This window comes from Myotis davidii, unplaced genomic scaffold (genome assembly GCF_000327345.1).
Source record: "Myotis davidii unplaced genomic scaffold, ASM32734v1 scaffold189, whole genome shotgun sequence".
NCBI lineage: Eukaryota > Metazoa > Chordata > Mammalia > Chiroptera > Vespertilionidae > Myotis > Myotis davidii.
This window is the reverse complement of record NW_006383017.1, coordinates 1939679-1956668: the sequence shown is the minus strand read 5'-3', so window position 1 is coordinate 1956668 and position 16990 is coordinate 1939679.

The following is a 16990-nucleotide window of genomic DNA, read 5'->3' as shown; positions in this document are numbered from 1 at the left end:
AAATATATTTTATTGATTTTTCACAGAGAGGAAGGGAGAGGGATAGAGAGTGGAGAGGGATAGAGAGTTAGAAACATCAATCAGCTGCCTGCTGCACACCCCCCACTGGGGATGTGCCCGCAACCAAGGTACAGGCCCTTAACCAGAATCGAACCTGGGACCCTTCAGTCCGCAGGCTGACGCTCTATCCACTGAGCCAAACCGGTTAGGTCAGCTCTGGTTGTCTTTTAAAGGAATCAGAAAACAACAGAACAGTTTTGGTTGGTCAGCATCCAGTTTCCGGTGCAGTGCAACTTGCCTTTGATCTGTGTGGTAGATAAATGCTTAATGGTACTGGACTTCTAGCTTTGTAAACTGCAAATAGCAACTATAACACCATTTGCTTGTTTAAATAATACTAGTATATAGTTTTCAAACTCTTTCTTATCTGCAGTTGTACTTATTCCTTATGCTAGCAGTCCGGTGACTCTGCTGTGTCATATGCTTCTATCCCACTTTACCCATAAGCAATGGGGACTCACACCGGTTACCTGCCCGTCGAAGGGCGTAAGTAAAGGCTCCCACTGGCTGGCAGCCCAGCGAATGGTCACCGGGTCAGTAGAGAGCAGAGTAGAGTACCCGCCTGAGGGCCTCGGATATTGTGTCTGTGGACATAGTGCCGCTTCTGGGCTCAAAGCTGAAGTTAATTTATTCAAGTCCAGCAATGAGGTGATCTTTAATTTCCTTAAATATTCAGTCTGCTTATTCATTAAGTGGGAATTGGACAAAGGTGAGCTTTGTGAATTGTTTTACTTTAAATAAAATTAAATCTAGACATGTCTCCATGCTCACTGGAAATCCAATGGGAATCCATGGGACTCTACAGCCACTTCACGTATTTATCATATCCCAAACAAAAGGACACATTTTAAATGAAGTATTAATTGCTCATCCTGCTAACAGATAGTCTTGAAATAGAAACAAATATGTAGTTCCCCTCTTTTTTTAGATATTTGCTTTCAAACTATCAATATGTTTAAGGGAGAAATGAAGGACAAAAACTCGGGAAAATGTAAGCTTTTAACAATGTCTCTCAAGCTCAGATGACCTTTTGCTTACAGACAATGGTGCCTGAAAAGGCTGTGGAGTAGAACAGACATGTGTGAATGTGTGCATACTTAGAAAAATGCCCGGCATGTTCCTAAATGTTTTCTGCAATTATCTCTGAAACTCCATGGGCCATGTTTTAGAAAACGGTTTTAATTTTCTTTGAGGGATTATCATAATTGAAAAGGTTACAGGGATCAGCTCCATTGCTAATGCATTTGTACTTGCCAAGGCTCAGTCCTGGGGAATCTCTCAGGTTTTCACATCCAATACTTTTCTCTTTGTTTAGTTGTATGAAAGGCGAGAAGAAAGAGTTGGCACGCCGGGGAAGTGAATCTGGTGCCAAGGATTTTTTGTTGTCCCTGCAGCTCTGATCTTGCCTTTGCTGAGCCTTGTCGTCTGTCAGGCAAAGGGAGAACACTACAGCGGAAGGGCTTTAAAAATGAATCGATCCCTCCATACTTCCGGAGAGCACATTCACGCAATCTTTAAAGTACATTCTCGTGTAGGCAGTAGCTTCAAGGCCCCAGCATAACATATGCATCGAGAAATTTGTAACCTTTCATTTCATGCTTTCAACATGTTAGAAAGCATTTTTCTGTTCATTTTACTTGGTGCTAAGAGATGTGACATTTTTTCTCAGTAGAACTAGTTAGGTGATGTGAAATTTATTTTGTTTACTCAGTACAGATTTTTTTTTTGTATATTAGGGAAAATTTCTTTAATTAATAGTGGTCTTGTTTTATTTATTTTGGGCCAGGATAGAATTCTTAAATATTTAATAGTATTAAATATTGCCAAGATTGTAAGTACAATACACATTCTCATATACTTTATGTTGGTCATTGAAGGCTCTATTCTCTGCCATTTCATGCCTTGGATATTAGTTTGGGCGGGAAACCTGAGGAACTCGTTATAAAGTGGTAGCTATCCAATGGAATTTGTTTTTGTTGCTGCGGTATAAACATATTTGTCTGCTTCTAGCATCTCTCCTGTTGAGTGTTTTTTTAAGGCCACAGTATTTATTAAAATAATAAATGGAGGCACTTTCACTTTGGACGTGGATATTGCTATTTAAAAGCAGGATCTTAGGCACCAAGGAAGAATAGCAACCTGGAAGGTTGTAACCCTGGAGCAACTTCCTGATTTGTGGCCCACTTTGTGTTGTGGGGTAGAGTTTAGGAAGCCAGCCTCAGTCTGGCCTCGTGCAAAACAAGGATAAAAGTTTCTATCTCATTGGATGCTAAGGAGATGAAACCAAGCTAGTTCTGTTCATTTTACTTGGTGCTAAGAGATGTGACATTTTTTCTCAGTAGAACTAGTTAGGTGATGTGAAATTTATTTTGTTTACTCAGTACAGATTTTTTTTTTGTATATTAGGGAAAATTTCTTTAATTAATAGTGGTCTTGTTTTATTTATTTTGGGCCAGGATAGAATTCTTAAATATTTAATAGTATTAAATATTGCCAAGATTGTAAGTACAATACACATTCTCATATACTTTATGTTGGTCATTGAAGGCTCTATTCTTTGCCATTTCATGCCTTGGATATTAGTTTGGGCGAGGGGGGTGGGGGGACTGAGGAACTCGTTATAAAGTGGTAGGTATACTTTATGTTGGTCATTGAAGGCTCTATTCTCTGCCATTTCATGCCTTGGATATTAGTTTGGGCGGGAAACCTGAGGAACTCGTTATAAAGTGGTAGCTATCCAATGGAATTTGTTTTTGTTGCTGCGGTATAAACATATTTGTCTGCTTCTAGCATCTCTCCTGTTGAGTGTTTTTTTAAGGCCACAGTATTTATTAAAATAATAAATGGAGGCACTTTCACTTTGGACGTGGATATTGCTATTTAAAAGCAGGATCTTAGGCACCAAGGAAGAATAGCAACCTGGGAGGGTTTAAACCCAATGTAACCCTGGAGCAACTTCCTGATTTGTGGCCTATTGAGCACTTTGTGTTGTGGGGTAGAGTTTAGGAAGCCCGCCTCAGTCTGGCCACGTGCAAAACAAGGATAAAAGTTTCTATCTCACTGGATGTTAAGGAGATGAAACCAAGCTAGTTTATATGAAGTCACTCCTGATCTTTAAACATGAACTGATTTTGAATTCTTGTTTAAGTCACTGGGATGTGAGCTGAAAGGTGTTGAGTGGGAGACCTTTTGTGTGTATGTTGTGTCTTCAGTTGAACCTGTGTGCCAATCACAGTGCACCATACTGGGTATGAATATAGGCATTTCCACATCGGGTTAGGTCATGTAGAAGATGGTGTTGTCAGAATGACCAAACATTATTAATATCCATTATATTTATAAGGATGTGGAGAAACAGTCTCATACTCTGGGAAGCTTCTCTGTGCATACTCTTTAACCCAGTAAGGATTAAGAAGTACTAATTGCCAGTTATAAAAATAGTCACAGGGGTGTAAAGTACAGCATAGGAAATATAATCAATAATATTGGTAATAACTATGTATGGTAACATGTGGTACTAGACTTATCAGAGGGATCACTTGGCAAGCTATATAAATGTCTAATCACTATTATTGTATTCATGAAAGTAACAAAATACTGCATGTCAGCTGTAATTGAAAAATAAATTTAAAAATAAAAAAGAGACATGCAGTGATTTTTAAAATTGAAAACTAAATATTTTGGGCAGTGTGGGAATAATTAAATGAACTTTGTTATACCCAAAGAATGGGATACTAGCAGTTAAAAAGTATGAATGGCAATATCTCTGAGGCATATTGTTCATTGGACAGAAAGGTTTGCAAAACATTTTGATCCCACATATGTACAAGACTCACACCCAGACAACACAGAACATGTATGTATACGCATATAGCAAAATGCATAGATAAAGGTCTGAAATCTATAATAAAGGTTGCCTCTGGGAAGGAAAACAGATTAAGTAGAGTAGTAAGGGAAAGTTTTCAAGTTTTTCTATATTGTTTGTTTATTTTTTTACCGTTAGGACATTTTCATGTATTGTATATATAACTAAAAAAAAGGAAATAAAATGCTCAATTATTTTGCAAAATCAGTAGCATCTAATTGATGGATAAATGAGCATACACATTCACAAAGAACAACTACTGATTTAAAAATATATAAATGTAAAGCACTCCTTAAAGAAGCCATGGTGATAAACTACTCAGTTGTAAACCAGGAGACTTCACCAATCTTTAGTGATTAAAACTTCGGAGTTTAATAATGTTTAAGGCTGAAAAGGTAGGTAGACAATACACTCTAGCAGGCATGACGTAGAAGCATGGTGGTGGGCCTTGGACACAAACTGGGAATTTTATGAGATACTAGCTTGCTTCAGTCACTCAATCCTCTGTTCAGGTTTGTATTTCCAATCAGCATTTTCTGAGAAGGCCCTTAGTGCCAGTCCCTAAGCAACTGGGGCCACAAAACCAATTCAGTTGCCATCTTTGTTCTCAAAGGCCTCATCCAGTAGGAGTGGTGTTTAGAAAGTGAGTTACGATTTACTGTGACAGCACAGACTCAGTAAACTCAAAGCATCTAGAAGAGTGGGATCGACTTGAAAAGGAGACGCCACTCAGGAAAGTCTTCTGAAGGAGGCAGCCCCTAGCTAGGGTTTTGGTGTAAGCAGATGGCCCGTGTAGGGGTGTGAGCAGACCTGTGCGCAGTGGTAGCGTGTGCTGGGGAATTACATGCGGACTGGGATTGCTGGAGACAAAATGCAAGAGGTCCTGTGGGTTTTTCTGAAAAGGGGTTCCAGTCCAGCACTACTGTGAGCACAAGCGAGTGATGAATGGATTCTTTTAAAGTCAAACAGTAGGAGGACCTCTGTAGTGAGTTCTGCTTTTTGCTTTTATTTATTGTACCTTCGCGTTGGAACCAACTAGTTTATGAAACATACTACAGCCTCTTTAATCTAAGAGAGAGTGACAGCTTCCTGTTGTGATGTTTTCAAGCTTCCCTTCAGGAAAGTGGCATCAAACTGGGCACTGTTGCCATTAAATCACTTGATTGCACACTGCCAGGTGCGGCTGTGTAAACTCGGAGGTCCAGTGTGAGTCTTTATACAATGCTCTCTTCTTGGTGTTCTCATATGTCTGGAAAAGAAAACAATATTTAATAGTGTATACATTTCAAAACTCTTTAACAGAGAAGGATCTTGGCAGTTGTTTCTTGAAAGTCTGAGGACCAGAAGCAATACATTGAGCAAGAGGGGAGAAGGGAAGATGTGGAAGGGCATCTGAAGGTTATTACATGTTTAGGATGGAGGCTAGTCTGGTTTTAGGGACAGCGACATGTTTGAGATGCTATACCTTCTTTTTCAATATATATTTTTATTGATTTCAAAGAGAAAGGGAGGAGAGAGAGAAACATCAATGATGAGAGGGAACCACCGAACAGCCGCCTCTAGCATGCCCCCCACTGGGGATTGAGCCTGTAACTCTGGGCATGTGCCCTGATCAGGAATCGAACCATGACCTCCCAGTTCATAGGTTGATACTCAACCACCGAGCCATGCTGGCCAGGCAACTGTGCCCTCTTTTTATTACTGTTCCTGCCTCTTTAAGGTTTATACATTAGAAAGCCAAATTGCTTCATATATAGTTTGAGTGGGTTTGTATATATATATATTTGAGAGAGTTTGTATAATCTCTCCTCTATTTTTTCAGTTAACCAATGAAGAAGCCATATATTAATTTAACACGAATATAAATTTATAATTGGGAAGGTAGATGTTATTAGAATTAAACATATACTTTATTGAATGTATGATAACTGGGTACAATTATTCTTGAATGAATGATGCTGAACCAGCATTTTTAAAACAACATTTCAAAGACAGTTTAAAACCTACCAGTCAGTAGTTGGGTTCGTGTCCTATCTCTAATGCATGTGTGTTTCTCCAGAGACACACACAGAGCAAGTTCTGAAGGTGACATCTGAACAATGCGCAGGGGATGTAAGCTCAGCTAGGATCTTTGAGATTAAGAAGAGCTATCTCTTCTTCACAGCCTTCTAGGTCAATGGGAAAAATCTTACAAATCAATTCCTTCGGCAGCCAGGAGCATCTGAAAGGAAATCAAAACTTGCCTTTTATGCTGACATGGTTTAACACCAGCTAAGAATCTTAGGAATGAATTTGAAAGTCTGAGGACCGGCAGCAATACATTGAGCAAAATCTCTTGCAATCATAAATTGTCATATTCTTTCTACATCAACCCAATAATCTTGCATGTTTGGTTTCAGGATAATGACTGTGTGTGTGTGTGTGTGTGCATGTAGATATGTTGTATATAATTCACAGATAACCCACAGGCTTTAATGAATCATTAATTGTATTAATATGTATAAATAATTATTCACTATGTTGATATATACTTAGTTAAAAGGAAATCCATAGGTACTAACTATTCATTGATACTATATATATAAATATATATATATATATATATATATACACACACACACACGTAAAGATGATTTAATTTTCCGATACATTATTTTTTTTCGATGTTCATGTGCTATGTACAGAACCTTAATGGTTCTGTCTAATAGGGGATTCATTTAAGGGGTCTTCATGGAAATCCCACTTCTGTGCTAAGCACTAGTGTAGGCACAGGGAGTATGCAAGTGAACTAGACAGACAAGGCTCCCATTTCGTCTTAGCACGTATTCTAGCAGTGGAGGAGACACCGACAACAAAGGACTTATTTTAAAGATGACTTATTTAAGAAATACGTTGATTTCAAAAAATGATAAGCATTGTGAAGAAAATAAAGCAACAGAATGAAAAAAAGTCAGAGGCCAGTGGAGATGTGTGTGAAGAAGATGGCCGGAGAAGGGCCAGGAGGGGAGCTGCCTCCAGACGGCACTGTAAGGGAAGGCTCTCCGAGGGCGATGCCCCCTTAGGAGAAGGGGCCCCGATGAGAACAGCCAGGGCAGGAGCTCCCACCGGGCTGAAGGAGGAGCTCATGGAAAAGCCCCGATGAGGCAGAGGTTGGCGTGACTGAGGCGTAGGGATGGCCTTGCAGCCCTTTGCCAGTTCATGGGCAGAGCTGGGCGCTAGGCCCTAGAGGGGACCTGAGGGTTCTGAGCAGCAGTCAGAGCGTAAAGAGCCTTTTGGGCCAAGGCAAGTACTTGAAATGTTGCTTTAAGTGCAGTCAAGAGCCATTGGGGACTTAAAAACATTTTATTATAAAAAGTTCAAACATAAACAAAACTGAAAAAGGACTCCCCATGTACCAGTTACCCAGCTTCAGTAGTTATCAACTCATGGCCAGTCTTGTTTTAGCTATGCCTTCTCCCCAACTATACTAGTATTCCACATGATTTTGAGCAAGCAGCTTGTCATTCACTGTTGAATATTTCACTATATAACTCAAAAACAGAGCCATTGTACCATTATCATACCTATTACTTTGCAGTAATTCTTTAGTATCAATGATATACCCAATTGGCACTATAAAAAGGGTGCCAGTTGGATATATCAGGGCTTGGTGGAAGCTGGGAGGTACCTTAGGGATCCTTGTCTGGGTTTGGCATCAGTGTGGGCTGAACAAAGGTGTTCATGTTGGAGATAGAGGCAAGTGGCAAGTTTTTTAATGTTCTTAGAGGCAGAACCCAGTTATTGATCATTACTATGATTTTTGCTTAAGGAATTGAGTTAACATGGAGGATTAACTATTGAGATGGAGAAGACTTATGGAGGAAAAGCTTTGGGGGGGGAATGAAGAAATCCATTCATTTCACCTCTAAAAATGGAAAACACTTCTTAAATTAGCCTTGAACAGAAAAAAGGGAAGACACGTGGTATTGGGTATTTGTATCTATTGAGCCTTCCTTACCTTCAACCCTACTAATGACATATGTTAATGGGGATGTAATTATGGAAGAAATAGTTTCTGTTCTTAAAAAAATCCCAAGGTTCACTTTAGATCTGCCTCCTCAGTCCACTCAGGGAAAAGCTTTCCCTGAGATGCTTCGAACGGTGATAACCAGTCTGAGACATCTGACTGTCCAAAAACACTTCCTCTTGCCACCTACCAAACTTCGTGGTGACCTCACTTTCTGAACCTGCAACCTGGCCACAGATTTGAAAATCCAGAGTGTAGTAGTTACAGGGACAGTATGTGAGGATACAGGACATCGGGGCTGGCTCAGGAAAAATAAACTAGAAACCTTCTTTATAACTATGATGCCTACCACTTCTACCATTAGTTCCTGCTTAAGAATGATATATGAATACTTGCCTTGAATCAGTTTACCATCTATTATTAGAATGTACAAATCAGTGTATGGTCATTGCTCATTGTTATTTATTCTGGGAAAAGTCCCTCCCTGCCCTCCTTTTCCTTTTTCTCCTTCTTAGAAGCCTCAACCTTTCTTTTAAGGCCTTTCAATGACTAAATCAGGCCCATCCAGGGTAATCTCCTTAATTTAAAGTCAACTGATGAGGGATTTGAATTCCATGTGCAAAATCCCTGCATAGCAGCACCTGGATTAAGTGTTTAATTGGATAAGCGGGCACTGTGGCCTAACCAAGTTGGCACATCAGTGCCCTATCTGCTTAATAGGATCATACCTTCTTGATAATCTTGTTTTGGAAATTAAATGAGTTAAGGCTTTTAAAGCACTTAGCATCATACTTGATACATAATACCTGCTCATTAAGAATTAGTTCTTCTAAATGGTGAGGTGAGAAAGCATTAAATGGCTACCTTTTGGCAACAAAGGGGCTCTGTCCAAACTGAATGGTATCTTACTGAGCAACAGAAGCTGGACACAGAACAGTGAGAAAGGAAAACAGTCAGAGTCAGGTGTGGGTGAGCTCTGATCAGTGGTCCCTGGAGGCTGCATGAGGCAGGCTCTGGGGTGCTAATAATATTCTGATTTTTAATCTGGTGTTGGTTACATGCAAGTATTCCAATGATAAACAAATTTATGTATATATGTATGTCAATTATACTTAAATAAAAATCTACATACAAGTAGATGATAAATAACTTCATGGATGGATAATCTTGTGTGATGTGTGTGTGCATTTTATCATTGCAAAGAAGGAAAATAAATAGAAAAAAAATCTTTCCTCCCATATTACAAATATGACAATGGCTCAGAGGGAAGATGTGGGAGGAGCTTCATTAGGGTATTTGACTCTATCTCATGAGATTATTTTATTTCTGGACAGTTGCCATGGCCATCTTTACTAAATTGGAATATTTGTCAAAACATTTTGAAAATTCTTTTGGACAAAAAAGGTATCTACTCACAGGCTGTTAATTCAGGGACCGGAGCAATTGACTTTCCTCCCATGTCCTGAATTTTTTTTTCAAGACCAATAAATTGTATTTCTTTCAAAGCAGAGATGCAATGTGCTTGCATGCTCATTATCTGTTTGTCTTATGCTACCTGCATTCCCTTTTTATGATAAGAGTCTAGGAAAGCAATATTTTTCTGAAAAAATGCAATGTCTGCACCACAGTAATATGATCAGAGACTATTATCTTAAAAGTGTAAATGAGAATTATAGTGTTATTTTACAACCAAGGTGAACATTTATATTTCTAGATGTTTACTTGGATACCAAAGCCCATTTTTAAGGACCATAAATAAAATATGATGTTTGTCCTTAATGTTTGACTGTTGGTGTGATTTTATATTTCAGAAAAACGCTGTCCAGTAGCATTTCTGCAGTGATGGCCATGTTCTATTATCTGTGCTGTCTAGTACAGCAGCTGCTGGCCACATGGGCTACTGCCCACTTGACTGAGCCTAACGAACTGAGGGACCACGACTTTAATGTTATTTAATTTTATTCTATTTAAATAGCAGCCACAACTGGCTAGTGGCTACAGCGTTGGACAATGGGGTCTAAAATGTAAGTAAAATATGCCATTTTGACTGAGGTTGGTGGCTGATGTACTAAGTTCTTTTCATAAAACTTCTCAAAAGTGCATTGGCAAGATGTTTTCCTGAGCCCAGTGACCCTGTGTGCTGGTGGTGAAGTTCCCGTGTGAAGACAGAAGGAGGCCTCCCGGTTCTTCATCACATGCCCAGACACCTACGTTTGTGCTTTTCCTTCTTCTCCCCGGTGGCCGGCCCTGTCCTTTCTCTCGCGGTACAGGTAATGGCTGCCCTGCAGCTCGTGTCCCCAGAGGTTCTGGCACCTGGCAGAAGTCCGGAGGCAGGTCCTGTCCACACTGGGCTGCTAACAGGTGTGAGGTTCATTTCTGACATTCCACTCCGTGTCTCTGCAACTGAATCTACTTCCTCGCCTTTTACAGATGTTTCCTCATCTCTAAACTCAGACATCTTCTCCTCACTTCATGGAATTGTTATTAGGTTAAATGATAACAAAAGGCAAACAATTGGAGTGTTCACAGAACGCTCTGCTTGGTCTTGCCAACATAAGTGCACGCTCTCCTTCAGTCCTACAGCCTCTCTTCGGGATGCTGCCCCTTTCACACGTGAGGGAGCTCGGGGTTGGAAAACTTGGTGAGTGGCCTGGCTGGAGGGTTGCAGCTGGGCAGTCTGCGTCAGGACAGTAGGTTGCTTTGTTTTATTTTTTAAACTGTATTTTGTTGTTGAGATGTAATTCGTATACCAAAAATTTCACTTTTGAAGATTGTGCAATTCCATGATTTTTCATTTATTTGCAAGATTGTGTAACCGTGACCGCTACTGACTAGGTACGGAATATTTTCATCTCCTCAAAACAAACCCCAGTTCCTGTGAAGAAGTCACTTATATTCCCTGCTCCCCCAGCCCCTTGGCAATTACTGTTCCACTTTCTGTGGCTTTGAATTTGTCCATTCTGGTCATTGTACAAAAATGCGATCACACATGTCAGGACCAGAGGTTTCAAACTGTACTTTGCACTGTTTCCAGTGATGTGGATAAAGGCCTGGTACATAGTAGTGGGAAACTGAGGATGAACAGCGTGTTAGTACTATTATTATTATTATTATTATTATTATCATTATTAATATTGCCACTGTGAAGCGCAGGCTGGTGTGACAAGGTCATCTATTGTTTATTGTAAAGCCAGAGGTGTGGAGGATGCGTTTCCTCCATTAAAATGAAGTGATAAACAAACAGCCCTGGTCACGTGGCTCTGTTGGTAGAAGCATCATCTCCGTCTCAGTACTCTGAAAGGTTGAAGGTTCCATTCCGGGTCAGGGCACTTACCTAGATTGTGGGTTCAATCCGCAATTTGGGATGCATGCAGGAGGCAACTGATTGATGTGTCTGTTTCCCATTGATGCCTCTCTCTTTCTCTCTCTTTTTCTCTCTCTCCCTACCTCCTACAATCAATCAAAACATCCTCCAGTGAGCATTAACAACAAAACAAAACCTAACAGGTCTCCCTCTTGCAAACACCTTGGCTCACTCTACAGTGTAAAAAAATATTTACTAATTGATCTATAGAACATTTCCCATCTTGATAAATTGTCAGGAGGAGCAGGCAGCAATAGAGGAGACCAAGTAGCTGCAGCGAGAGCAGCCCTGTGAGTGTCAGTCCGGCGTCCTGCAGCCGCTGGGAGCGCACAGCCGCGTGGGCCTCCGCCTCCTTCACTGTGATCGTGGGGTGACTTACACACGGACCATACACCACCCCCAGTTCAGAGAACTAGTTGGTATCTAATACTAGTTTTATTCAAGGGATTTTCAGACATATTTTGGAACAATGACCCAGTTTTCCTAATGGGAACCGATGCTGTATGTATTACAGCAGAATCCCAAGAGTTGTTCAGAAAAGACAGTTTTTCCTTCTTCTAGGACAGTGGTTGCCAAACTCATTAGTCAACAGAGCCAAATATCAACAGTCACTCTTCAAAATAGACTCGCCCAGGCCGAAAACCGACTTCTGCGCATGGGCCACGAAGGTTCAATCGCACTGTACATGTGCCCGCACGCGGTAGTTGGTGGAAGAGCCACACTCAAGGGGCCAAAGAACCGCATGTGGCTCGCGAGCCGTGGTTTGCTGACCATGGCAGGGAACAAAGGCAGTAAAACAGGTGCCACCAGATGGGAAGATGGCCCTCACATTCCCAAGGAGATGCAGATAGTGAAAAGTAACACACTGGCATTAAACTATCCCCCTGGCAAGAGGCAGGAACCTTCTCTTCCTCTCTTTGAGATGTGGGTAGTGCACATGTTTCCAGGGGTGGGAGGAGGGTCCTGTGGGGGTCCCCATCTCACTGCCAGGCAGAGTTAAGGCATTTGAGGTCAGAAACGTATGCCCAAAAGTCCACTAACATGTGAAACATCTAAATATGTTCCTTGTATTAGGACTCTCAGTAAATGCTATTTTCCGGAGCCGTGCAGTTGTGTGACCTGGTGGGGATCCCTGATGGTCACAGCTCGTGTCCCAGCCTGTCTCTCTGACATACAGTGTGTTGTGTGACTTAGGCAGAGAAGAAAACTTATTTTGACTTTATTTCTTTACACGAATGGGGAGAGTTTTGATTTGCTCTGTATCTTGGAGCTCTTGTAGATTTTTCATCATCATAACTGCTAGTTTATTGAGATTAAGTGCTTTCTTCTGTGAACTTTTGATTTTTCTTTAAATTAAATCTGATTCAAGGACCACATCAGGTAGATGTTTTTGCCAGAGGGGAAGACAGAGGCCCACATTCATGTGGAGGGAGCGTGACAGCAGCCAGGAGGTGGGACGAGGTGTCCACAGAGGGACACTGGCTGGGAACCAGCCCCCCTCCTGGAAGAAGGGCTGCAGCACAGGAGTGGCTTCACAGACACGCTCCCGCGAGTCCCCTTGTGTTGTTTCCTCCTCTAGGTGTAGACTCTGGTGAACGCTCACTCTTGTTTTCTGGCAACTTGGATGCTGCCTCAGCTTTTCATTTTCCTGAAGTGCTTCTTACCTGCAGCTGTGGAGTTTAGAAGATCCACTGAAGACCCGGGTTAAAGGAGGAGATCACTGGACAGAGCGGCAAAGGGCAGATGAGGGCAACTGTGCTGTGACAGTGTGTTGGTCCCAGCTGATGCAGAGCGTGCCCCAGATCGCATCCCGGGTCTCTCTTCATCTGTGATGCATTGTTTCCCCAAGTGTGGGAAGAGATCATTTCAGGTGGAAAAAAATAGCAATACACAGGTGTGAATACATGTATGTGTGTTTTAATAGCCAAGGGTTCATTGTAATGTAATTTGGAAAATTACGCATGTACTGTGTGTGTGTGTGTGTGTGTGTGTGTGTGTGTGTATGCGCGATATATATAAGGTGTCCCCCAAATGCACACGCATTTTGAATAATGATAAAGGCAGTGTTTATTAAAATACATTTCATTTTCAAAATTGAGCTATCGGCTGTTATAGCGTATATACATCCTGGGGGGACACCCTGTATATAAACAGTCTACAGATAGGTGGACATAAATAGCCCCAGCGAACGTATTTCACAAAGATGGCTACTTCGTGTGAGGCTAGAGTAAGAACACTGTGTTTTTGGCAGCTGTGCAAGGGGGTGTGGAGGAATCCATCGCTTCTCTGGCGCTTGTAGGAGGACGGAGCATTTCCTGGGAATGGGGATGCTCATCCCTTGTGTTGTTAAATGGAACTGCAACCAGCTGAACCACATGTTTTCACAGAAAACAGTCATGGGCAAGACCAACAGGCCTCTGTCCTGAGGGGATGTAAACTGTCTTCGCGCGCACATGTCTGTGTGTGTGTGTGTGTGTGTGTGTGTGTGTGTGTGTGTGTGTGTGTAATAAAGCACACACAGAGTGATCTCACATGCTGAATGCAATGAAAACCTTAAAACAGTGAGTGGGAAATGGACGCCCTGCTCTAGACAGGATGGTCTCTGAGGTGGGGCATTGGCTAACCTCTGAAGCAGGAGGAGGACCCACCCATTACAAGAGCTGTGGGCAGGGTGCTCCATGCTGAGGCAGCATCGGGCATCAAGTCTGGAATGGCAGTGATTTGAATGCTCTAGGTTTAGTCATGAGAATGTTGTAATGGAAGTTGCAGAGGCAAGTAGGTGGGCAGATCATGGAGGAGCCTGGTGGGCAATGGCCAGACATTTGCATTTTATCCTAAGAACATATTGAAAGCACTGGAGAATGTTAGGTGGGGGAGTGGTGTGCTATGACCTGGTATTTCTGTAGGTGACTGAAGCTATTGAGTGGGGAGCAGAGTGCAGGGGATCAGGTACAGGGTATAGCTGTTAAGGGACCCAGCCCAGGTAGGCGACGACAGGGGGACATTCTGCTTTCTTTATACTGAACTGATCTTCTCCTAGTGAAACTATTTCTCTCCCATCCAGAATCCTCACTATCTACTCTTGACTCAAGAGTTCTTCTGTTTGCACAAAACAAACAAACAAAAAAAAAACAACAGAACAATCTGTTGGTCATGACAAGTACTGAGTTAGCTGAGAAAGCAAGAAAGGTGGATGAAGTGGTTACTCAAAAAATATTTTTAAGAGATATTTTGCTTTCCATTTAGCATTTGGGACCAGTTGAATTCACAGTTACATGATTCTTGGGAGCCGTGAGGATACATTAGGAATAATAAGGAGTCTGGCTAAATGCTTTAGGCATTGTGGAGCCATAATGTAGCACATGTGTTATTGTTAATTCATGGTCCTAGCCCACCCTTCTAAAAGCAGCCAGGAGCCATACGGACACATGCTGTGAATATTTATTAAAACAATCCGCACAAGTTGCTGTAATGGTATTGGGTAATTGGATATTACTCGGGATCCCGAAAGGCTTGGAAGGAACTAGAGGGGAATGTGGAGGAACTGCCTGCTCTAACCCTTTCATCTCTTTCTCCCTCCACACACTCCCCCCTTTATGCTCTGGCCTGGGAAACAAGCTTTTTGGCCCCCAACCCTTGGACTTGATGTCCATAAGCAACCTCGAAGGATTTTCCTTATATACAAGCACATGTAGTAAAAAGTATGAATAGGTAAATTCAGTTACTGTAAATTTACTAAAATATTGAAAACTAGGTTAGGCAGGTCCACGTTTGGTAGGATGCGAAGCTTATGCCATTTTCGCGGCTCTCCTACGGGCAAAGCCTACTCAGTTCCAACCAACAGTGAGGCGCAGGGTCTGGGAAGGGGCCTTAACCGCGGGGCTGAGAAGTCTGAGCCTCACTAGCCTCTGGGTGAGGCCGGAAGCACGGGGTGAAGGGACTAAGCTCTGGGGAGAAACTCGTAGTTTCTCTTCCGCAGATTGTTCAGGGACATGGAAGTATCCCTTACAACGGCATTTCAAGAAGAAAACATTCTCTCACATGATCTTAAAGTCCTCTTTCTGTTTAAATATGTTTAAGTGGAATGTTCCCTAAAATTCTACTGCTTTCCAGGCTCCTCACTCAATACAGGGTTAGCTGCTTTAATGAGGAGGACGCCAGGTTAAATAACACAATGCATTTCAAGAACACAGTGTCTCAGTTTAACATAAAGGCATTGATCGCGGATAGAATTTGCTTTGAATTACTGGAGACTCCAAACTGGTTATTTACAGTCTCTGCTACACAAGCAGATGAAAAAGATGTTGAACAAAGCACAGAACCATGGAGAAAGTGAAGATTTCTCAGACTTAGCTTTCCAACAGCCGAGGGACATTAATACCTGCTATCAAACGCCAGCCAAAAGGACCGTGACTAGGCAGAACCCAGCATCGCCAAAAGGTCTTCAGGAGCAGGGAAAGCTAAAAAGAGAAAACCAGATGTAATGGCAACATTGGGTAGTTGTTATTGAACTATCAGGGCACCAAATGCCAGCAAAGTAGGTAGAAAGACTCAAGGTAAATACATGACATTAAAGTGCAAATTACTTGACTCAGCTTTGGTTAAAATTACAGCATGTCTTTAAATAATGCTGTTTCACTCAATGGGGTTTTGTTATAACGCCCATGAGATGAATTTGACTCTTGCTTATATCAGCCAGTGGTAGAACTGGTTTTGTTACATGTTACTGTGCAGTGGTTCTCAACCTTCTGCCCCTTTAAATACAGTTCCTCCTGTTGTGACCCAACCATAAAATTATTTTCATTGCTAATTCATAACTATAATGTTGCTACTGTTAAGAATCGTAATGTTAGTATCCAATATGCAGGATGGTCTTAGGCGACCCCTGTGAAAGGGTCGTTCGACCGCCAAAGGGGTCGCGACCCACAGGTTGAGAAAAACAGATTGTTCATTTCATGGCTGCTTCAGGAGCCTTTGGAGGAGCTGTAGGAATGAGCTTTTGGAGATCATAAAGCCTTGAAGAGGTTAGCTCTTCCTTGTGCTTAGAAGCAGGGTGAGAAAGGAGGTGACTTTATATATTACACTTACGCAGTATAGCGCTGAGCTCAGACCCTGAATTCAAATCCACCACTTGCACTCAAGCTGTGGACCTGGGGCTAGTTACATACACGAGGGCAGATAGTAATAGAAACTAAGGCTGTTGCAAAGATTTAATAAATTACAATTTGCAAAACTCAGAACACTATCATGTGTGGGTTTATTGTTGTAGGAATGATTACAGCGGTCCTGTTGAACACATATTTCCTATCTCATCATCACGAAATTGTGTCTTCTGTTGAGAACTATTCTGTGCCATCAAATGTTTGTTTTAATTGTGATCTTTGCCTAGAAAGTGCAAGGCTGTATGTGTTTGTTATTAAACGTGATATTTGTAAGGTTGCTTTTCTTTTCTTTTTTCATTACATTTACTAGAGGCCGGGTGCACAACTTGTGATATAAGGTGGAAATACCAAATTATTTTTCCTAATGTGTCATGAAGCCCAGTGTGTAATGTTCAAAGTTCATATTGAAGGAATTTAGTTCTCCCCTTTGATGAAATGAAATGTAGCAATTTTATGTAGATATCATGGGTCTCTGTCCTTAACACAAGTCAATATTTGGAGATTTAAGTTTTCTAACCCACACAAGAAATCTC